Here is a 25,886-nt window from a genome sequence, read left to right as displayed (position 1 = left end):
CAACACTGCTCTGGTCGCACGCGCTCAGTAGGGTTCACGTCGAGAAGGACGTTGAGTGCGACATAGTCAATGTATTAAATGGTGCAGTACAAGGCATAATTTCATGGTCTGTAGAAAATAAATTGATGCTACATCACAGTAAGACACAGTTTTTACCGTTTCTAACACACAATTCAATTAAAACTGACATTCTGATTACAAGGGGCATGCCATTCGTTACTCTGGCAATTCACATTTTTAGGTATTCAGAGAGATCGTAATCTGTCATGGAAAGCCCGTTTTCACCATCTTGTTCAAAAAATGAACGCTGCTATATTTTTCTGATTTTCATTCCCTTCTGACATACGGCATTATATTCTGAGATCACTCTAGCCATTCCCACAGGGCTATCTTGCTCAGAATGGGGCTCCTCGAGCAATATGTGGTGCATCAGTTCGTAGCATCTTTGTTTTGCATATCTGTATTCTGGTTGCTATAGGTTTATTTATCGATTGTCACTTCTTATTTGTAGCTCACTGTTGCTATTTGACTTTACATGTTTTCATTTTGTCCTTTGGACGATGTGGACGCTAGAAAATGGAGTGCCAAGTGGAGAGATAGGAACGTATCCGACATATTCTTCTGTTTGCGTGCAGAACGGGAGTGAAATCAGCGGAGGCAGCCTGAGACATTTCCGGCGTGTATGGAGATAATCCTATTGGGCAGAGCACGGCAGGAAAATGGGATCTTCATTTTAAGAAGGATCGTTTTGATATTGACCCTCCACGTTCAGTGGTGTTTGATGAACGTAGTTTAAACTCGTTAATGCAGAATGATTCATATGTAGCGTACTCGATAACAGCCAAATGTGATATCATTCCACCATCGTGCGATATTTTCATCCAATGGAGAAGGTTCAAAAATCGGGTGTATAGTACCTCGCGCAGTCACAGCACGGAAGTTGGGTTGGGAAGTTATACCGCACCGAAATTATTCCCATCATCTTGAACCCTCAGATTTTCACCTTTTCCGCACTCTATCGAACGACCTTGTAGGATTTTCCTTTCCGGATCAAACTGCGCTCCACTAGTTCTTCGCCTCAAAACCACGTTATTTCCACAGTCGCGGAATCGGAAAGTTACCGCATCATTGTAAATAGCGAAGAAAAGTCCCTGTTATATGTATCTGTTGTGTTTATAAAACTTATGGAAAAGCGCTACGAACTTACGCACCAACCCAGTAAGCTCGCGAACCTCTTGTCTACCCTAATTCAGGTGCCTGGTTACTCTGACACTAATAACCCTTGTTCTCCACAATATGAATTTATTCCTAAGAATTAGCAATTTTCACTTAATTTATGCTACGCAGGAAGCCAATCTGCATTTGGATCCCACTTCTTTGACTTCTGTGCGGAAAAACGTATTGTATTTTGCTACACCGGCTTACAAAAAGCTTTTACAAGAAACAATAAATTTTAGCAGCTATTCTCACACATTCAAGTCCAAACAGAATTTTTTTCATTTTTCGCTCGTTCTATTCTGCGCAGCAGTCCCCAGAAAAAATTTCATCAGATTCTTGTCTTAAATTTTTTATTACACTAATATATCCTTAGCACCTTGTCATCTGCACAGGATTCACGTAAATTTTGTGTCATTTATTATTAATTTTTGTGATATACTTTCATGTGCTGGCTCGTTCCACGGCCACGAAGATTGGTTTCTCAGTATGGTCCCACGGCTTCCGAAATTTCTTCACCAAAGAAGACGAAGTAAATATCCCAGAATTCGAATCAAGAATAGCTGCCAACATTAATCACCTGGAAGTAGAAATCCTCGTAGTAGTCAAGCAACTTAAATCACTTAATAGAAGCAAGCCTTTCCGTCCAGACTGTATACCAATCAGGTTCCTTAAGGAGTATGCCGACGCAATAGCTCCATACTTAATAATCACACACAACCGCTCGCTCCATGAAAGCTCCATACCCAAAGACTGGAAAGTTGCACATGTCACACCAATATTCAAGAAAGGCAGCACGAGTAATCGGATAAATTACAGGCAAATATCATTAAAGTCGATATGCACCAGGATTGTGGAACAGATATTGTGTTCGAACATTGTGAGTTACCTCGAAGAAAACGGTCTAGTGACACACAGCCAACACGGATTTAGAATACGTCGTTTTTGTGAAACACAACTAGCTCTTTGTTCACACAAAGTGTTGAGTGCTATTGACGACGTTTTTCAAACTGATTTCGCATTCATAGGCTTTTGACACTGTATCACACAAACGGGTTGTAATGAAATTAAGTAATTGACGGAAAGTCATCGAGTAAAACAGAAGTCATTTCTGTCGTACCCCAAAATAATGTTATAGGCTCTGTTCTGTTCCTAATCTAAAGGCCTATAAACGATTTAGGAGACAATCTCAGCAGCCATCTTAGCTCCTTTGCAGACGTGTTCCCGTTTATCGTCTAGTAAAGTCGTCAGAAGATCAAAACAAATTGCAAAACTTTTGGAAAAGATAACTGTATGGTACGAAAATTTGCAACTGACCGTAAATAATGTAGAGTGTGAGGTCATCCACATGAGTGCTAAAAGGAATCCGTTAAACTTCCGTTAATGATAAATCAGTCAAATCAGCCGTAAATTCAACTAAATACGTAGGAATTACAATTACGAACAACTTAAATTGAAAAGAGCTCACGGAAAATTTTGTAAGGAAGACGACCCAAAGACTGCGCTTTATTGACAGAACACTTACAAGATGCAACGGATGTACTAAACACACTGCCTACACTACGCTTGTCCGTTCTCTTTTAGAATACTGCTGCGCGGTGTAGGAACTTTAACACATAGGACTGACGGAGTACATCGAGAAAGTGCAAAGAAGAGCAGCACGTTTTCCAGTATCGTGAAATAGGCGAGAAAGTGTTGCTTACATGATACAGGATTTGGGATGGATATCCTTAAAACAAAAGCTTTTCTCGTTGCGGCGGAATCTTCTCACGAAATTTCAGCCACCAACATTCTCCGAATGCGAAAATATTTTGTTGATGCCGACCTTCGTAGGGAGAAATAACCATCATAATAAAATAAAGGAAATTAGCGCTCGCAGGGAAAGATGCAGGTGTTCGTTTTTGCGTGCACTGTTCGAGAGCCGAATAACAATGAATTATTGTGAAGGTGGTTCTATGAACCCCTGCCAGGGGTTTGCAGAGTATCCATATAGACATGCAGATGCGGATTGGTGAAACGATATCAAATGGCTCTGATGGCTCTGAAGACTATGGGACTTAACATCTGAGGTCATCAGTCCCCTAGAAATAACTAACCTAAGGGCATCACACACATCTATGCCCGATTCGAACCTGCGACCGTAGCGGTCGCGCATTTCCAAACTGTAGCGCCTAGAACCGCTCGGCCACCCCGGCCGGCGAAAGGATATCAGTGGCATGATTAACATAATATCGCTATCCTTAGAGAAGGAGAAATACAGGATCTGTTGAACTGAATCAACAGTCTAATGACTATTGAATATGGACAGAGAGTAATCTGAAGAAACGCGGAAGTAGTGAACAATAACAGAAAACAGATTATCTATTAACATCAAAATTGGGGATCACGCAATAGACGTTGAGGAGGAAACGCGCTACCTTGGAAGCAATATAACACACGATTGAAGAAGGAACAAGAATATGAGAACCGTATTACCACAGGCAAAGAAATCATTCAGCCTTAAAAAAGGTCTAGTAGTACAAACATCTGCCGTAATTAGAGGAAGAATTAGCTTAGAATATACATTTGAAGAGGAGCAATATACGGAAGATAACAATGGACTGTGCGAAAAGCGGAAAATATCATAACCGAAGAAGTCTCAGATGTGGTGTTTCTAAAAAAAAAAAAAAAAAACCGTTCCCTCAATCCAGTAAACACGAAGATAATTAATTTAACACAAATTGGTTTCGGAACACTTCTGTCGGCTTTAACAGACGTAGAAATATATATTATTACAACCTGCGACTCTGAATTGTCGATAAGCAGCGGCAATGTTGTTTCTTGCAATAAACAGAAATCATCTTGAATTTTCGTTGTTGTTGTTGTTAGCTCGGCTCGTTGTCTTATAAAAAAGGTCGGGGTATGATTCTTCTGCGGTCCCGATCTTCTCCTTGTTAAGGAAAGACATGAAATTGTTAGCGAAGAATCGTCGAAGATTATTCCCGAAATCACTTTTGTCAATAATAGGATTCTGTTAAGATGCTAAAAAAAGTGACTGGATTTAATTTCTGACCTTTGAGTAAACGCTATTCTAAGCTTGACTGTTTCCATACTTCACCGTAACCAGTTGCAGAACTGTTCTTGGATATCATCATCAGCATCATCATCATCATCATCAGTGTTCTGCCACAAGGCAGGTTTTCACGTGGTAGTTCTCCAGACTGTCCGGTCTTCTGCCATCCTCTACAGGTCCGAATAATTTCCTCTTCCCTTTCATCTTGTATCTCCTTCTTCCTCTCAGTCTTCTCCCATAAACCAGTTCTTCCAAAGCGTCTGCTTGCAAGCACTCCCTTCTCAATGAATGTCCCAACCAGTTCTATTTCCTTTCTCTTATAACCTTCAGCAGACACCCTCTCTCACCAACCCTTTCCAATACTCTTTCATTACTCGCTCTTTCCACCCAGCTTATCCTCTCCATTCTCCTCCACATCCGCATCTGAAACTTTTTTCCATCCTGTCGTCTCAGCGTAAGTTTCTGCCTTATATAGTGCCAAACTTCAGACAAAACATTTACCAAGTCTTTTCCTTAGATATTTATCTAATTTGCCACATAACACTAATCTCTTTCTGTTGAAAGCGTCCATCGCTATGGCAATTCGAGTTTTCACCTTCTGGTGACATCACAAGTCTTCAGTTATTGTGCTTCCAAGGTATTTAAATGCACTTACTTGGCTAGTGGTAGATCGTCCTTTTTTAATATTGGACAGTCCGCGTCTTGTACTCATGACCATACTCTTTGTTTTTGCTGTGTTTATTTGCATCCCATGTTCCACACAAGCTTCATTCAGATCTTTGAGCATGTTATTCACTGTCCGCTCTCTTTCTGCCACTAATGCCATGTCGTCATCAAATCTTATACATTCTATTCTCTTTCTACCAATACATATTCCTCTTTCCCCATCTTAGCCTTTTGCAATAATTCCTTCAAGGTATACGTTAAACAACAGTGGGGAAAGGCAACAAACAACCTTGTCTAACGCCTTGTCCAATGCTACTTCCTTATGACATTTCATTTCCAATCCTTATGCTTACTTTCTGTTGTAAATATAGATTCTGTATCAGTCGTCTCTCTGTCCAATCTATTCCTTTCTCGGATGTAAACGTATTTAATTATAATCGAATTTCAACAAGCACATATTATGTAGTTGAACACGGAGGCATATCCCAGTTTGGTTCCCAAAGTCCGATTTCTTCCAACTAACACCGACCATTTCATAGTCAACAAAGATACTAGAATTCGTCAGCGCAAAGAGTTTGTTAGATGACACTGAAGCAAGCCTGCGTTAACTTTTACACAGAAAATGTTACTCGGAATATAAACATTTGGAGAGAATGAGTGACTGCGAATTCTTAAATATAATTTCCATCAGAATGAAAAATGATCCTACTGTAGCACGAAAAAGGTGAATATGACCTGGGTAGAGTTGGCTTAAAAAAATAAAAAGCAATTAGCAAGTAGTTTTCCCACATTTTCGGTGGATTGAAAGAAGTTTAAATCAAAATATCTTGATATATTGCCCTTTTTTTTTACTTGTTAGTGTTAGTACTCATGTCATATAATATAAAGCATCGTGTCATGTAAAGTAACATAATACATGATGTCATCCCCCAGGCACAAATCCAGCCCCAGACATTTCATCCACCCATGAAAAGTTTTTTAAATGTTACGTGTCTGATCTTCAGCCATATGATATTGAGTATTGTTTATTATGGTTCACGAACCTTCTGAACTTTGGGTACAGGATCCGGACTTCAGGCAACAAACTGCAGGAAGCAGGTGTGCCAACGCCTTGCCGCTAAGAGAGCTCACTGCGCTGGGGAAACTGGCCTAACTCGTAAAGAAGCCCGAATATGTCAATATTGTTTGATTTAAAAGTCTTTGAAGCTCCTAGATAATTCTAAAAACCTGTTCCCTCCTTTTAGATTTCTAACTCTACCGAGGACATATTCGCTTTTAACTTCTGTTGGTCCATTGCGGCCAGAGGACATCGGCTGCTACGTACTTTTCATTTCAATAAACTTATTTTTCTTTTTCCTTTACTTGTGCTGTAAAACCTTGCATCCCGTCAAATTTCATGATTGGCTCTGAGCACTATGGGACTTAACATCTCAGGTCATCAGTCCCCTAGAACTTATAACTACTTAAACCTAACTAACCTAAGGACATCACACACATCCATGCCCGAGGCAGGATTCGAACCTGCGACCGTAGCGGTCGCGCGGTTCCAGACTGAAGCGCCTAGAACCGCTCGGCCACCAGCGGCCGGCAAATTTCATGATTCTAGGTCAACAGCAAGTACGATAATGGTTTTGTTAAGTGAGTTTTCGAGTATAAAAAAAGCCGTTTCTTTTGATGAGATTGACTTGGAAGCATATAGTTGGTACGCCACCAAAAGGCCGTAGACCTTAGCATGTGATGTTAACTTCGACTTGATACGTCCGTACGTTCCTGACAGAGAGGGGTGTATAGAGACGGACAGGAGACAGACGTATAACAAAGTGATCCTCTAAGGGTTCCGTTTTTACCGATTGAGGCAAATGAAATGCCGTGTGGCTGGGACCTCCCGTTGGGTGTATCGTTCGCCTGGTGCAAGTGTTTCCAGCTGACGCCACGTCGGCGACTTGCGTGTCGATGGGGGTGAGTTGATGAAGACAATACAACACGCAGTCCCTGAGCCGAGAAAATCTCCGACCCGGCCGAGAATCGAACCCGGCCCCCTGAACATGGCATTCCGTCGCGCTGACCACTCAGCTATCGAGGTGGACACCGACTGAAATACAGAACCCCCCCAAAAAAGACAAGACATTAGTAACAGCAGTAGCAATATATATGGTGATTCATTTTATAGTTAATGGGCGATGTAAAAAAGTATGGGGAAAACTGTTGTGACTTTCATGAGCAGAAACACGCAACACGGTAAACTTGTAGTCGTTCGAATTAATTAGCACCCGATTTGCGGGCGCACGGCGTCGGCGGTGTGGCCGCGATGACGCACCGTGGACTGCGCCTTCCGCGTCCACTGGCCGACTTGTGACGCGTCGGATGCGTGCCGACTGTGGTGACGCAAGGCCAACACACGTCAACAGCCAGCTGTGCAGAAACGAACGGCGGACTGTCCTGCTTCTGTCAGAGGGACATTAACGGGCTGCATGAGTAACGATTTACAGCTACACTCTGTGATCAAAAGTATCCGGACACCTGGCTGAAAATGACTTACAAGTTCGTGGCGCCCTCGATCGGAATGCTGGAATTTAATATGGTGTTAGCCCATCTTAAGCCCTGATGACGGCTTCCACTCTCGTAGGCATACGTTCAGTCAGGTGCTGGAAGGTTTCTTGGAGAATGGCAGCCCATTCTTCACGGAGTGCTGCGGTGAGGAGAGGTATCGATGTCGCTCGGTGAGGCCTGGCACAAAGTCGGCGTTCCAAAACATCCCAAAGGTGTTCTATAGGATTCAGGTCAGGATTCTGTACAGGCCATTCTATTACAGGGATGTTACTGTCGTGTAACCACTCCACCACACGCCGTGCATTATGGTGTTCGATCGTGTTGAAAGATGCAATCGCCATCGCCGATTGCTCTTCAGCAGTGGGAAGCAAGAAGGTGCTTAAAACAAAAATGTAGGCCTGTGCTGTGATAGTGCTACGCAAAACGGCAAGGTGTGCAAGCCCCCTCCATGAAAAACATGACCACACCATAACACTACCGCCTCAGAATTTTACTGTTGGCACTACACACGCTGGCAGATGACGTTCACCGGGCATTCGCCATACCCACATCCTGCCATCGTATCGCAACATTGTGTACCGTGATTCCTCACTCCACACAACGTTTTCCCACTGTTCAATCGTCCAGTATTTACGCTCCTTGCTGCAAGCGAGGCGTCGTTTGGCAATTACCGGCGTCAAAATGGAAATGAGCGTACTGCATTGTGGAACGGGAGTTGCCATTCGGGGAAGTTGGGCCGCCGAGGGCAAGTACTTACTGCATTCGTCGCCACATTGGGCGACTTTCGTGTCGAAGATGGGGATGAAATAACGATGAGGACAACAATCAGTCCCTGAACGGAGAAAATCTCCTGCCCCAGCCAGGAATCGAATCCGGTCCCCTTGGCGTGGCATTCCGGCGCTTTGACCACTCAGCTAACGGCGGCGGACAGTTACCGGCGTGATGTGTGCCTTATGAGCAGCCGCTCGACCATAAGATCCAAGTTTTCTCACCTCCCGCCTCACTGTCATACCACTGGCAGTGGATCCTGATGCAGTTTGGAATTCCTGTGTGACGGTCTGGATAGATGCCTGCCTATCACACATTACGACCCTCTTCAACTGTCGGCAGTCTCTGTCAGTCAACAGACGAGGTCGGCCTGTACGCTTTTGTGCTGTACGTGTCCCTTCACGTTTCCACTTCACTATCACATCGGAAACAGTGGACTTAGGGATGTTTTGGAGTGTGGAAATCTCGCGTACAGGTGTATGACACGAGTGATACCCAATCACCTGACCGCGTTCGCGAGTTCCACGGAGCGTCCCATTCTGCTCTCTCACGATGTCTGATGACTACTGAGGTCGCTGATACGGAGTACCTGGCATTAAGTGCTAGCACAATGCATTTAATATCAAAAACGTATGTTTTTGGCGGTGTTCGGTTACTTTTGATCACATAGTGTATGCTGCGTACAATTAGAAAGTACACAATGAGTATTCCAGCGAGAAGTAAAGTGGTGTTTGAAAAGGGGAAAGGAGATACCGACAATCTGAAACTTTCAGAAGGGCCGGAAGGGCGCTTCCGGATAGCTCAGTTTGTAAAAACTTGGCTTGCGAAAGGTAACGCTCCGAGCTGTTGTTTCCTGCATTTTTGGGGAGATGTGGTTCACCAGTCTTCCGACTGATTCGATGACGTCCGCCACGACATTATCTACTGTGTCAACCTCTTCAGCTCAAAGTAGCACTTTCAGCCAACATCCTATTTTATGTTGCGGATGTATTCTGATCTCTGCCTTCCCTTGCACCTTCTCTCCGGTCCTTCCCTATCCCTTCTTCCTGTTGCTGCTGTCCACGTCTCTCTCCTGAGTGATTCTCCGCGTTCCTTATCCTACCAATGCACCTACTTTTAACATTCTCCTGTAGCATGAAACGTATGTGTACCTTAATGTTGCCTGTTTAGTAGCAGATGAGGATTCATCTGTGTCAAATAAACCGTTCGATACCATTCATATTCTGATTTTCTCCGAAATTTGCACACATTATGTTGTAATAGATTACTCTATGATATCAGATGTTCCTTTTGTCAGTTGCCGGCAAATAATCTTAATTTTCGCAATAAACAGATTACTAAACATCAATTACTGTTACAGCGCGAAAGCGCTCTGACAAATTTGCTTGGCAATGCCGCGCGTAAATTCGCAGTTTCGAGGGGAAGTCTTGTAGCTCGATTCCTATTTGAGCTCGAGACATGGGGTGAAACGTTTTTGGTTTAACGTGGACCTGCGGCCATTTGTACAACAGCTGGCTTACTGTAGCTATGTTACAGTATGTTAAGAAAGGTTTGAACGACGAACCGGAGCTCCTACCCAGGCAAACTGTGGAAATCAGTTGCTTCCTTTCGCAAAAGATGTTAACTGGACTGAAATTAATGTTCAGATAATAGCATCGGTTGAATGTGTAGGTTCGGATTTCCGTGGAAAAAGATGCAAAAAAAGTTTTTTTTTCTGGGAGGTTTTTGAAGCTCGCCTCTTCTGTACTTGAAACTTGTACGAATAGGTTAAAATGTGGCACTGAGGTAGAGAAATGCATAAAGAGAAAAAAAAAATTTACATCCAGTAATCCTTATCAGTTGTTGACATACAGTGGTGTAAAGTTGAGGTAAATGTAGAACGTAGAAATCATTATTCCGTGAACTGAATGAGCGGAAACGGTTTAAAGTGAATCAAACAAATAAAAAGTCAATTCTTGCCATAAAATTGAAAACTCGCTTTCAAAAACCTTGCTTTATTTGAATTTTATGTGCAAAAACACGTTTTTGCACGTTTTTTACGCGCGCCACATCTGTGTTTCAAACTTTTGGGAATCGGTTGAAAGAAGACAAATACATGTTGTCCCGTTGCTTTATGAGAGCTTCATCCCCTGTGAAGATACAAGCAAAGTATACCGGACCAGTCGTCGCCCTAGAGAACAAAAATCTCGGTCGGTTCCCGAGCTATGGCGTTCTATCAAAATTATGGTAGAGTAACACTTGGGAACCAGAATGAAAAATGGTCCTACGATACCACAACAAAAAGCGAATATCAATTCCATGAACTCTACCAATAGCCGTAGACTTTAAGATATTTTACTTCATTTTGAAAGCAACCAGTTTCGGCTGATCATTCTGCCGTCTTCAGGCCCCATACGCTTTTTTCAAATGAACGGAACTTATCGTATAGCGCCATAAAACTGGATATCGTGAATTCTAACCATTGTGCAGCTGATTCATACGAAAATTATATATATACTGTTGTTGTGGTCTTCAGTCCAGAGACTCGTTTGATGCAGCTCTCCTGTGCAAGCTTCTCCATCTCCCAGTACCTACTGCAACCTACATCCTTCTGAATCTCCTTGGTGTATTCCTCTCTTGGTCTCCCTCTACGATTTTTACACTGCACGCTGCCCTCCAATGCTAAATTTGTGATCCCTTGATGCCTCAAAACATGTCCTACCAACCGATCCCTTTTTCTAGTCAAGTTGTGCCACAAACTTCTCTTGTCCCCAATCGTATTCAACACCTCCTCATTAGTTATGTGATCTACCCATCCAATCTTCAGCATTCTTCTGTAGCACCACATTTCGAAAGCTTCTATTCTCTTCTTGTCCAAACTATTTATTGTGCATGTTTCACTTCCATACATGGCTACACTCCGTACAAATACTTTCAGAAACGACTTCCTGACAATCAATACTCTATGTTAACAAATTTCTCTTCCTCAGAAACGCTTTCCTCGCCATTACCAGTCTACATTTTATATCCTCTCTACTTCGACCATTATCAGTTATTTTGCTCCCCAAATAGCAAAACTCCTTTACTACTTTAAGCGTCTCATTTCCTAATCCAATTCCCTCAGCATCACCCGACTTCATTCGACTACATTCCGTTATCCTCGTTTTGCTTTTGTTGATGTTCATCTTGTATCCTCCTTTCAAGACACTGTCCATTCCATTCATCTGCTCTTCCAAGTCCTTTGCTGTCTCTGACAGTATTACAATGTCATCGGCGAACCTCAAAGTTTTTATTTCTTCTCCATGGATTTTAATGCCTACTCCGAACTTTTCTTTTGTTTCCTTTACTGCTTGCTCAATATACAGATTGAATAACATCGGGGAGAGGCTACAACCCTGTCTCACTCCCTTCCCAACCGCTGCTTCCCTTTCATACCCCTCGAATCTTATGCCATCTGGTTTCTGTGAAAATTGTAAATAGCCTTTCGGTCCCTGCCACGTTCAGAATTTGAAAGAGAGTATTCCAGTCAACATCGTGAAATGCTTTCTCTAAGTCTACAAATGCTAGAAACATAGGTGTGCTTTTCTTTATTTTCTAAGATAAGTCGTAGGGTTAGTACTGCCTCATGTGTTCCAACGTTTCTACGGAACCCTTATATATGATCATCCAAACACTATGACCACCCGCCTAACAGCCGGTATGTCCACCTTTGACACGTGTAACAGTTGCGACATGTCATTGCTTGGAAGCAACGAGGCTTTGGTAGGCCGCTGCAGAGAGCTTGTACCACATCTGCACACGCAAGTCACCTAATCCTGATAAATTCCAGGCACAGCAGCCACGAGCTTTGACGCCACGTTCAATCACATCCCAGATGTGTTCGACCAGGTTCACATGTGGCGAGTTGGGGGAATAGCACGTCAGTTAGAACTCCACGACACTCCTCACCTTCTGACATGGAGTATTATCTTGTTGAAAAATGCCATTGTCGGAAGGAAACATGATCGTCATGAACTGATGTACGTTGCCTGCGACCCGTGTGCGATCCTTCTTGACCGTCTTGGTGGCTTGCACGAGGTTCAGTGGACCCATGGATGTCCACGTGAATGTTCCCTAGAATGTAATGGGGCCGGCGCCAGCTCGTCTCCGTCCTGTAGTACGGGTGTCGACCAGCTGTTCCCCTGGAACAAGAGGGACTCGTGCCCTGCCATTGGCATGATGAAGCAGGTATCGGGATCCACCAGAACGTGCAACACCGTGCCAATTCGCCAACGTCTACTGCCGATGGTGACGTTCCCATTTCAGTAGTAATTGCCGATGTCGTAGTGTTAGCATTGGTACACGCATGGGTTGTCGATGTGGAGGCCCATCGTAAAGAGTGTTCGGTACACTTTGCGTTCAGACACCCTTGTACTCTGCTCAGCATTAAAGTCTGATGTTAGTTCCGCCACAGTTCGCCGCCTGTCCTGTTTTACCAATCTGGAGAGCCTAAGACGCCTGACACCTGTAATGAGGAGCGGCCGGCCAAGCCCACGTCCTCTGGGCGTGGTTTCAACTTGGTTAGGCCACGTGTTGAAGACACTCACCAAAGCACTCCTCGAACGAACGACGAGTCGTGGAGTTTCCGAAATGCTCGCGCAGAGCCTCTGGGCCATCACAGCCTGGTCTCGGTCAAACTGAGACAGATCGCGCGTCTTTCCCATTCTACATATGCACTGCACGCTATACTAGAGGCACTAGCAGTCATTTCTCGCTAGGTGACATTGCTATCACGCGGACGGGCTTATATCGATAGTTGGTCGCTTGTCATAATGTTCGGGCGTATTAGTGTATGATCATAATTACGACAATAATATATATATCACTGTACCTGCTACACAGGGGACAGTTCCAACTGGCAAACACGATAGGAAAATACCAAGCAGGCTTCACACTCAGAATACTTTATGCTGTTCAGACACTGACCCCATGCTGAGACACGAAGCAATGAGAAGCAGACAGACCGCATGCACCTTCGTAGATATGAGGAAGGCACATGACTCTATAGACAGTCCATCGCTGATACAAGAACCGGAAGGAAGGACAGTGAACGTTACCAGATAGACAAAAATGGTTCAAATGGCTCTGAGCACTGTGGGACTTAACTTCTGAGGTCATCAGTCCCCTAGAACTTAGAACTCCTTAAACCTAAGTCACCTAATGATAGCACACACATCCATGCCCGAGGCAGGATTCGAACCTGCAATCGTAGCGGTCGCGCGGTTCCAGACTGTAGCGCCTAGAACCGCTCGGCCACCCCGGCACTAAAACTCCAAACCGAAAATTAAATTAATTCGAGATTAGACTAGAAATGAGGCAGGGCGATGGTATTTCGCCACTGTAGTTCGACATATTGCTGAAGTTGTTAGCGAATGGATGAAAATGAACTGCAGTTACAGGTGCTTTATAAGACTATCACCCTGGGAAGGAAAACCAAAAGACCAGATATTATCTGTCTGGTATTCGCTGATGATCTCGCAATACTCACAGGTAACACAGAAACTGCAGTAAAACAGATGGAGGTCCTGAAGGACGAAGAGGAAAAGACCGGACTACAGACCTGCTTCGAGATGACGTCAATCCAAAAAGACGCACCAAGAAAGATAATGCCAAAATATGGTGAGATTAACATAGTTCATAAATTCAGGTACCTTGTAAAGATTATACAGTCAAATAGAATAGAAAAAGAAGCTGACGAACAGAGAAATCGAAAACAGAGTATTCAGGAAGACTGGAAACGTCTACAATACATCATCTTTGTCACGTAATGCAAAAGTGAGATATTACAAGACCGTCGTCAAAATAGGAACCTGACACTCGCGCAAGTCAGAAACGTTGAATGTGGATCGGAAACGTGAATGACGAAACATCAAGAAATTAGAAAGAAGAATCAGTAAAAAATTTCTGCGGACCAATAAAACAGAAGAAGGCTAGAGATATCTAACATACTACTGATAGGAGGAGACATCAACTGAAACTCTACAGGCATGTCAAGAAAATGGCGGACACGTGAGATGCTAAACAGACCGTGTAGTTCACAGAAAGCATCAACAACATGAAGTGGATCGCCAAAGTCAGAAAAGACCTGAAGGATGCCGGTTTAACACACTCAAGTATACAAGACAGACAAACATTCAGTCACAAAGTACTCACGTGCAGTGTGAGCCAAGAGGATAAGAAATTCAAGACAGGAACATCCTGGTCAAAAGAAAGGAAGAAGACATCTGATCAAAGAAGTGTGCGCCTGACAAAATCTTCGCGTGGTCTTCTACTGGCCTATACGTGTATAATGAAGATAATTATGACGATGATGATAATGAATATACGAAATTTACGATGTATCCGTGTCTAATGTGAGTAACGGCACCTAATAAAAGAGTATGTCACCAATACGTAAGGAATAACATGTGGAGACGTTGACCGGCGTGATCTAAATAATGTATTTGCCAGTGATACGAATCATTTAAGTTCATTGTGATACAAAATGTAGCCCTTGTTCCATTTCTCTCGCACTTGGTTGGAAGAGTTGTAAGCTGCAGTTATGTTTCAGTTATTCTAGAAAGCAGTTGGCTTTTAGTTATTGTAAAGAGTAGATACGTTTTGTATTTAATTAGAGTTTCCAGCTCAGTGCAGCGAATGCATACTAATTTTTGTCAACCCAATCAAGTGAAGTATTTCAAAATACAAAAGTTGAAAGTATAAACATTCTTCATTTCATAGTCAGTGAACCAACCCACATTCCGAATCCAGAAAAATTATAGACTTCTTCAGACAAGAAGAATTCGAGACCTCAAACCCCTGAGAAAGAGGCAACAAAGCCACCAACACACCAACAGTATCATCTGTAATTTATGAAAATAGGGATGCCTTTCAATTTCACTCAAAAATGACGAACGTCTGTGCAATAGATACATGAGACAGGCATTCATTATTGAAATGGCATGTTACACTGGTCAAAGGAAGTGCAGGAACAATTTACATCCTTCTGGATATCTGGGGGTATTTTGCCTGTCTCATATATCTTATACACTATATGGACAACTATTGCTGTGGTTCATTCGCCCAAGGATTTTAATCGCTGTTCGGGAATGTCGTCTTCTTCGATTATGTGCTGTGTAACTGTTGCTCTTTTGAGAGGTGGCAGACTACTCCCTCACTTTAAAAACAATGTCAGTCAAATTGGCATTCATATATCAGAACCTGATCTCTGTGTTGCCCAGTACTACATCTGCTATGTGCAGTTAATAACGTTTTCTACATGAGGAAATTGTGGACAATGTTCTCGTAATTGCGTATGTAACCCGTAGAGAGCTTGAACACAGGGGACCATAGCAGAGGCGACCGACAATGGGGAACCAGATGAATTGAGGCCATAAAGGCTGAGTGTGGGGACCTGGTCATACAGGTGATTCTGGGACGCAATGTTCAGTGGTTCTTCCCTGCAGTGGGAGTTCTGGCTGAAGCACTCTCCTCCTTCCGCTTAGGATGAGACATCATGGAGCCGGTTCATAAAACATTTCACCTAGGCCAGGCACCAGTTCATTATGGAATATGGCTGGTTCTCTGACAGTGATTGGAGGAAGACATTGAAGAGAATCTGCTGTAAACTGAGCTTTGGTGCAAACGATGGGAAGGTCATACAACTCCGTGCATGTTAGAAGCTGAGGTTATTCGGACAGAGCAACTGGCGTGCGTAGCTAGTGGAGATAGGACTGTAGGCCCCACCTGACGCCACGAGGTCTCCAGGCTTTTTAATTAAGCGGCAGAAACGTATATCTCATGGGCAAGATTGTCTGGGAAGGTTAACAGCCTTCTTTCAGAAATTGAAAATGGCCGGCCTGGAAAGAACACTCTGTAAATAAGAGACTGTGGATGCATCTTTTTTGCCGAAACTTGGCCATGCTTCAGACAAGAGAGATTTGGTGTCGCTGATTGCCTCCTGTCAGGATATGCAGTGGAAACTTGCTCCCCTAGCGAGGGAATCCCCATGCTGTGTCTCGATTAGCTACCACGCAAACAGAACAGTCAAGAGGGGAGGTTCAATGAGGATAGTTGCATTGGTTTGTGTAATCTGCTGTTTCATTTTGCTGATTCGGCTACCTACCGAGGCTCAGTGAAATGTGGTGGTGATTCTTCGAGATCCTCATCTTTGGGTCGTCTTCTGATGGCGAACTGTAGGTCTTTCGCTACTGGGTTAGGCTTTTGGTTTGTATCTTGTGGAGGACTAAGAGCCAGTGGCAGCTTCCAAATGTACCGACAATGGAACTGCATATCATCTCGGACATATTGTGTGTCATGAGGCTGAACTTATTCGTCCTGAGTCGACAGTCTGACGTTTGTCAATTCCAGCACGCACCGTCGTGAATGTGAGTCAAATTTGTTTGGCCAGACCAGCGAACGGGGGGCACCTCACACAGAAATTTGCCGGGATTTCAGCGCTCTGGTAGGAAAGTTCCCCGCATTCTGATAATCAGAGCGCCAGGCCGCGTAATTTGCAAATTTTTGTGGATACGTCAGAAAATTACAACTGCCGCAGCAACCGCTCCTCACCCACAGTTCTCTACTTCCTGCTGCCTCTTCGAGCAAGGTGAAAAGGTATAATACTGCTGCAATGGCGTAGGTTTCTTAAATGAAATTGACATCTCCCTGTTCTCAGGTGAACCGTAATTTGTGGTATATTTGGTCGTATGTGATACTACCTGAATAGAGTAGGGCCTCACAGCGGACTCGTGTAAACAATCTCAGATTGCGTATTAAAATGGATTAATTTAGGAGTGAATTTGTATAGCTTTCACCGCAATGTATTTACCTACCAAACACACCATTCCTTATCTGACATGTGTTTGTCATTTTTTATGTAAGATTTATCAGCGAATTGTAGTTACTAAAGATTTAATAAAATTTATCATTATTTCGTAAACTTAAATACGCCACTGTTCTCGTTCATACTCCCTCTACTATTCACTCTTTTTCTTTGATTGTGGTGGTGTATGGGTACGTTCAGTGAGACATACACTGAAGCGCCAAAGAAACTGGTATAGGCATGCGTATTCAGAGCCACGCGGAGTGCCCGCCTAGTTTGGGGCGCCATGTCACGGATTGCGCGGCCCCTCCTGCCAGAGGTTCCTATCCTCCCTCGGGCATGGGTCTGTGTGTTGTTGTTAGCACAAGTTAAAGTATTGTGTAAGCCTAGGGACCGATGACCTCAGCAGTTTGGTCCATTAGGAATTCACACACATTAGAGCATTTCAAATGCAGAGATATCTAAACAGGCAGAATACGGCGCTGCGGTCGGCAACGCCTATATAAGACAGCAAGTGTCTGCGCACTTGTCAGATCGGTTACTGCTGTTACATTGGCAGGTTATCATGAGTCACGTGAGTTTGAACATGATGTTACATTCGGCGCACGAACGATGGGACACAGTATCTCCGAGGTGGCGACGAAGTGGGGATTTTCCCGTACGACCATTTCCCGAGTGTACCGTGTATCCGGTAAAACATCAAGTCTCCGCCATGGCTGCGGCCGGAAAAAGATCCTGCAAGAACGGAACCAACGACGACTGAAGAGAATCGTTCAACGTGACAGAAGAGCAACTTTTCCACAAATTGCTGCAGATTTCAATGCGGAACCATCAACAAGTGTCAGGTCCGCTGCTCGTGGTCTTGCGGTAGCGTTCTCGCTTCCCCCGCACGGGGGCACGGGTTGGATTCCCGGCGGGGTCAGGGATTTTTCTGCCTCAAGATGACTGGGTGTTGTGTATCCTTAGCCATCATTTCATCATCATTGACGAAAGCAAGTCGCCGAAGTGGCGTCACCTCAAAAGAACTTGTGATACGGCGGCCAACCTGCCCCGCATGGGGCCTCCAGGCCAGCAATGCCATACGATCATTTCATTTTCAACAGGTGTCAGCGTGCGAACCATTCAACGGAACGTCATCGATACGGGGTTTCGGAGCCGAAGGCCCACTCGTGTATCCTCGATGACTGGACCTGTTAACACCGGCATTGGACTGTCGATGACTGGAAATATGTTGCCTGGTCGGACAAGTCTCGTTTCCAATTGTACCGAGTAGATGGACGTGTACGGGTATGGGGACAACTTTATCAGTCCATGGACTGCATGTTAGCAGGGGACTGTTCAAGCTGGTGAATGCTCTGTAATGATGTGGGGCGTGTGCAGTTGGAGTGATATGGGACCTCTGATGCGACTCTGACAGATGACACGTACGTAAGCATCCTGTCTGACCATCTGCATCCACTCATGTCCTCCATTGTGCATTCCGACGGACTTGGCCAGTTTCAGCAGGACAATGTGACACCCCAAACGTCCAGAACTGCTACAGAGTGGCTCCAGGAACACTCCTTTGAGTTTAAACACTTCCGCTGGCCACCAAGCTGCCCAGACATGAGCACTGTTCAGCATATATGTGATGCCTTGCAGCGTGGTGTTCATAAGAGATGTCCACCCCGTCGTACTCTTACGGGTTGATGGACAGCCGTGCAGGATTCATGGTGTCAGTTCCCTCCAGCACTGCTTCAGACATTAATCAAGTCCACGCCACGTCGTGTTGCGGCACTTCTGCATGCTCGCGGGTGCCCTACGGCCTACACGATGTGAGGCAGGTGTATCAGTTTCTATGGCTGTTATGGTATATTTATGAATAAAGTGAGCGACAGCAATGCCTTGCGCGTGTGATGTGACTGGAATGCAGGGAAGTGGGTTTTCCTGCCGAACAGAGGCAAAGATATTGCAGGTGGGCGCTCGGTCTTATTTCCTTCCGCAAGGCGGTGACACGCGATATATGACGTTCGCCTGTGCCATTCCGAAGACGTCGAGAACAACCAGCGAGCAGGAGAGATATTTTACTGTACGGAGACGGCGCCATAAAACTAGCCGACTGGGAAAAGCGGACGCTGAATAAATCTGGAGAGCACACGCGAACCTGCAGGAATGGGCGGGCATGCTTTTGGGGTGATGGAGGGAGCTATGTCGGGCGTAGCTCAAGGGTCCCATGACGCAACCGCCGCCTTTACGACAAGTGTAAGAGCAGATTTACTGCACCAGCAAGAACTTTATATTACACCTGAAAAACTAAAATCGTCGCAACTTCATGCATCTCCACGATGAAAGTACACGCCAACCGCTGTTTTCTATCAAAACTATTACTCCCCGAGTTGAAATTAGAAATAGCAAAAACCGGTTAAACACTTACCGACATTTTTGTTGTGGATAACCTATATTTTCCGGTATTTGCTTAGTCTTTGTTATAACACTTATTTTTATTTTTACCAATAACTGACAGAAAACCGAAATATGAATTAGCCATAGCAGCAGTTGAAACGTCCCCTTTGAACAATTTATACACGACTGTCCTTAAACTGATACACAATATTTTTTTTAGCGCAACGCAATCTGACTTTCAAAAATCCCTACAAAAGAATGGCCCTGACTAACATTAACCTATAAGTTTCACAAATCACTTACCTCACAAAAATCTTCGCTACTCAAGCTACTGCAATACAGCGAGCGCCACTACTGCCAGCTAAATAAAAGATTCAAAGTACTGAAGGCACTAACTACTGATAGGCATAGTTAGCAAATGAAAGATTTTGATAGAGAACAACCAATGTATTTACCTCAATAGTCATAATATATATATAGCAATTCATGACAAATTACAAATCTCCGCCATCTCTCTCCCCACATCCACCACTGCTGGCGGCTCACCTCCAACTGCGCAACGCTACGCGCTGTTCACATCCAGCTGCCGCTGCCCAACACTACAATGGCAGACAACAATGCAAACTAGACACAGACTGCGCACAGCACAGCCAGTGATTTTCATACAGAGGTGGCGTTACCAATAAAAAAACCTAAACAGCCTACTTACGTAGCCCCCATGCTCCCCACAAAAAATTTTACAAATTGGATTGGGCAGTGGCCAATACAGATTTGAAAAAATTTTTCATAATTACAATAACAAAGGAATCAAATGCACACACTTATCGATACAATGTTGGTCAAAAGCTTAAATTTTGTCACAGTCCATAAAGACAGTCCTGATCATTCATCATAATAGTAATTACAGTTTTTTTTCGCAAAGTCTCATTAGTAAAAGAAATTGCACACAGAAGTAGTGGATTTCCATGCAGTCTTGAAGAAGTAGTGTGGTCCTTCCAACGGAAAGACAGCGCTGACTCTCGACATGCACACAGGTAATGGGCTACAACAGAGCAAACCCACAGCAGAGTCATTCGACGTTTTGAAGAATATTGGTAGGTAGGTCATCACAGAGCAGACCCACTGTAGTCCTGGTAGAGATTACGGTATTGGTGGGCCATCAAAGATGCAGACCTACTATAGTCCTTGTAGAGACGGCCAGCAGCCATCTGTTGCGACTGTGCAGGTGCACAATCACCATCAAAGAGTCTTGCGGAGAATATAGCAAGTCCATAAACCACCACTTGTCCACTCACAAAAAATTTGTTTGACATGTCGTTAGAACCAGCAATGCTGTTATCCAGTCCCTCGCTGAATTATTAACACACGTGCAAACACTATCAGTCCCTACTTCTCACTTATTGTCCATATACTATGACCAACAGAAACGTGTGCAGTGAAATGTAACTTACAAGTTGCTTAATTTGATGAACTGGTGTCAATTACAATTTTATAACATGAAAATACAATTACAAAGGTACAAAATACATCATTAAAGAACATAACAATACAGATAAAATTTGTAGTACAGGCTTTACAAAAGAATCGAAATAACATATACATCAGTGTTACAGGAATTATAACATAAGTTCATACATAAAAGATCAGAATAACTTGTGAAACATCAACTTCACACATGAACATTAAAACAAAACAGAATAAATAATGTCTAAGCATATTTACAAGGTAAATAACATATTATTAATGCCAATTATATTTGAGGATAACAGTATTCCTCATCATAGTGAATGTAGCTTAATATTAAAAGAAGAAAAAATTCTATGAAACTACACAGAGACAGGAAGAAAACAAATACACAAGGGTATACAAACACATAGTGGGATAACACAAAAGGAAAGGACAGGGTTCGTTTTCAGTGTAACATTTGGTACTGCAGTCCAACCCAAAACTTCAAAAATGGTTCAAATGGCTCTGAGCACTATGGGACTTAACATCTGTGGTCATCAGTCCCCTAGAACTTAGAACTACTTAAACCTAACTAACCTAAGGACATCACACACGTTCATGCCCAAGGCAGGATTCGAACCTGCGACCGTAGTAGTCGCGCGGGTCCGGACTGAGCGCCTGAACCGCTAGACCACCGCGGCCGACCCCAAAACTTCATTCCATACATCTTTCGTCTTATTTCAACCTTTGTTTCCACCAAAAAAATCCTATCCAAGCATGCTTTCTGTATTTATATATTCACATTTTTCTTATGTCATTATTTATTTTTCATTATCTTACCTCATCATTTATTTCCAAGAAAATTCTACCTATACCTGCTTTCTGTACGTTTTTCGTATAACTTCTCAATGCATTTCTCCCAATTCATCGCAACTCATTCTCTTATAGTCTACCCCCTCTTAAGTTAACTTAAATCTACTGAGCTCAGATGCTAAACTAAGGGACGAGGCAATGAAGCAGCATAAAACAATTAACACAAACATCAAGGACAAAAATTTTAAATAGGCAAAGCAATTGCAGTACTACAACTAATATAAGGCACTGTGCAGCAAACAAGAAAAATAAAACAGTAGTAAACTGGCTTAGCAGAGTAACACAAATTAAAATTCAGTAGCACTATGCCTGGCAAACAGCAGTAACTTATACCTAAACATGACATAGCTCAAGCAGAAAAAATATTACAGTAAAAACAACAATGCAGATAGGGGAAATGTATATTCACATCTTAATGTCTATGTAATTAAAGTGGTGCACCACAAGAAGTTATTCTACCAAAAAGTTACCAATTACTTGAAAAGAAAATTATGAATGCAGTTCCTGTGAAGGTAAATGTCATTTTGTGCTCCCTCATTTTTTTGAAAAAATTATTATTTACTCGATCTGTAGACAGAAAATATTTATATTAGTACATCTATAAAATTTTATTTTAACCAATGCTGCAGTGCAGCTAGAAACTAGATATCAAATGAAATAAGCAACTATGTACAAAGTAAAGCATAAGAACATCATTCAGTAGTCATTAGGCATTTCATAAGTTAGTAGAAAAATCTCTCAACTAGAGAGACAGTAGTCATAATCAGGTGTATAGACATAAAAATATTCCTCGTCATTTCATTAGGCAATTTAGTAAATATCATAAATTAAGAACTCCACAGTGTAATCATGTTTTCAAGTTTGAGGGTGTTGTATTTACGATGCTTTCTACAAAGGAATGTCGATAGCGAGGATAATGGCCTCCCCCTTTTCTTTTTCTACCACCTAATGGCTTTTTCTCAAGGCGGCTGGCACACCTGGCCACTCACAACGAATTACGTCACGGTCACTTAACTTTCTTACGGAAATATTTACAACAGCAGTTTTCGCTACAGTGACAGTCTCATATAAAAATTTCACAGGTCGAAAATTTGCGTTACGAATGTGTAGAAACAAAATCCTATAAATATAACAGCGTCCAAAAAATTTTCACCAGCATTGTGATACATTCACGCATATACACACATTTCATAACTCTTAAAGTACGATTCTTGGTTTCCAACAACCTTTTTCACAAATCAGAGTCCCTAATCACTACTCATTATTCCTTACCTTATTCGTCGACACTTCTTCGGTACTTCATCATAAGAAATACGTAGCATAATCAAACTCCTCATATACGGTATCATCATCTTATTAATCATAAACATACCTCAACAGTATAATACACATCGTCGTCGTAATAATATAACATCTTAGTCAACTCTGAAAATCGTCATAGCTTCCTCCAATAATTTCAAAACCTAAAAAAATTCTCTGCTCATGTCAATAGTGTCATCTGCCTCAAACGTACTTTAAAAATCATGATCCCATACCAAATACATCATTCAAAGCTCTCATAGTATCACAATGGTTCCGAAAAAATATGAAAAGTTTACAAAGTACAGACAAAATACAGTTTCATAAGTGTGAAGTTATCCAACTGTGTAATTACGTAAACATCTGTCACTGATATAGTAAAATAAATGTTTGTCTCTCTCAGTTAAATGATCAGATAGCTGTGTAATTTACATGTTAGAGAAATATGGTACCGATGTGTAAAGTTGTATAAGCAAATACCATATTAGCTAGGGCTCCTTGTGCTTCCCAAACACATGGTACACAAAGCAGGCGTGTACCCCCCTGAGGATTAATGTAATTATACCCTCAGGTGTTACAGATTACACCAATGGAATGAAATATATCACGGAAAACTTTCTTTGTAATTCAAAAATCTTTGAAAATAAATGTTTTAAGTATATCATTAATCACTCAAATACGTGTACTGTAGCGCTAAACTGTGCGTCTTGCTGTAAGATAATTCTGTGGAAGGGTCGTAGTTATCGTCCTCCGAAAGCCAAGTTCTGCAGAAGTCAATGTACTTACCTCATGATAAACAAAAGTGAAATGCTTTGCGTATAGATATCGTAGTTATTATGCTTATTGGCGTGATGAAGAAAGTACTGTACAGTAACGTATTGTTGTCCCACGAAAAAGGCTGTCTCATTGTTGCTATACCACACAAATTACTACTAAAACATGTTTTTCTTTCCAGAAGAATTCAGAAAACTGTGCAGGTATAAAACAGATACACCGCAAAAGCAACATTGTAAATTGTCACTCATTAGTAGCGTCGTGATAAAAATCGTGTAGCTGTTACATAAACTAACCTCTGTGTCATCTGGTATCTCTCAGAAAGCACTTTAAATTCAGAATGTATTTTCAAATAAACCAAAATGTTGCATTAAAATCTCATTAGCAGTACTGGTAAATGTTCTAAGTATGTGAGCCTTATAGTCGTTACGTAATCGTGCAACAAACAAGCAAGAATGCACACACACAATAACACTGTGTCGTCTGTCCACAATAACAATGCATTCGTAATTTCTGTTTAAATAAGTTGTCTTGGTTCTTGACTGGATATTTAACTTCAAACATTGTTGTATGTTAACAGATTCTAAGTCTGACAAAGCATACTAGCAATGTAAAGTGAAAAGTTATATGGCAAAGACAAAGTTAAAAAGCAGATTATCTTTCAATAAACGGTTTTACATGTGAAATGTGGTGTAAACCTTTACTCTTCCTAGTACGCAGAGTTTCAACTTCAACGCAATTATCATGTGGTATACGTCGGATTCTGTAAGGTCCATTGTAAACTAGAAAGAATTTGTGACTCAAGTGTTTCTTCTTATGTGACAATGAATGAGCTTTAATGAGAACTTTCTGACCAATACATAATTTCTTTGCATTTGCTTTACCGTGTAGTTTTCTCCTTTTGTCTGCTGCAGATTTTATATTTTTAATAGCCAAATCAATTATGTCTTTGTGTCGAAGTTTACGTGTATTCGGGAAAGGTACAAGCTCTCTGATTCTGTTCGGTGGTTTTTCATTCTTCAGTACAAGAGTAGGTGGTAAAGCAGTGGAGTCATGAGGCATTTCATTTAGCACGTTTTGAAATAAGTGTAAATATCTGTCCCAATGCTGATGCTTTCTGTGACAATAAAGTCTGCAAAGCTTATTGATTTCTTTCATAATCCGTTCAGATGGGTTACAATGTGGTGAGTACAATGAAATAAAAACAGGTTTGATTTTATGATTGCGAAGCATGTGTGACCAAACAGCAGATCTGAATAGCGGTCCGTTATCTGAAATGACTTTACTAACGTGTCCAACTTCACGTAAGAAATTTTTAACAAAGGCGTTGGATACCGACCGTCCAGTGGCTTTACGTAACGGAGTGAAAGAAACAAATTTTGAAGTAAGTTCAACAGCGACTAGAACGTACGAAAATCCATTCTATGTTCTGACAAGGGGTCCCAATAGATCAACTGCAGCAAATTCTTTTAATTTAGAAGGAATGATAGGAAACAACGGAGCACGATGTGAGATAGTAGATGGTTTCGCCTTTTGACAAAGTTTACAAATAGACAGGACTCTTCGAATTCTCTTTTCCATATTGTTAAAATAACAAGTCGTTCGAAGAATATGATAACATTTTCGTGGACCAAAATGTGCGTAGCTGAAATGAATGTACCAAATGAGCTTATTAACAAAATCTTCAGGAATGCAAAGTACCCATAGCTTGTCATCAACAGTGCAGCGTTTGAACAGTATGTTGTTTCTAACCAAATAATAATGCCGAATCTGTGTGTGTGTCTTTTCATGCCATTTGCTTTTGATGTCTTTCCAAATCGGATCTTTATCTTGTTCATGAGCAATGTCCTTTAAAGATGTGGTGATGAAGTTTTCAAAGGCGACTTTCTGAATGTAAAGAATACTGAAGTTTTTTTTCGAGGTTGCCTTCTGTGGTACTTTTCTCAAGCCCAGCTGGTGCGCGTGACAGTGCGTCCGCAACAATGTTCTCCTTGCCGGGAATGTAGACTATTGTGAAGCGGAATTCTTGCAGAAACAATG

This window comes from Schistocerca serialis, chromosome 12, assembly GCF_023864345.2.
Source record: "Schistocerca serialis cubense isolate TAMUIC-IGC-003099 chromosome 12, iqSchSeri2.2, whole genome shotgun sequence".
NCBI lineage: Eukaryota > Metazoa > Arthropoda > Insecta > Orthoptera > Acrididae > Schistocerca > Schistocerca serialis.
This window is presented reverse-complemented; position numbering follows the sequence as displayed.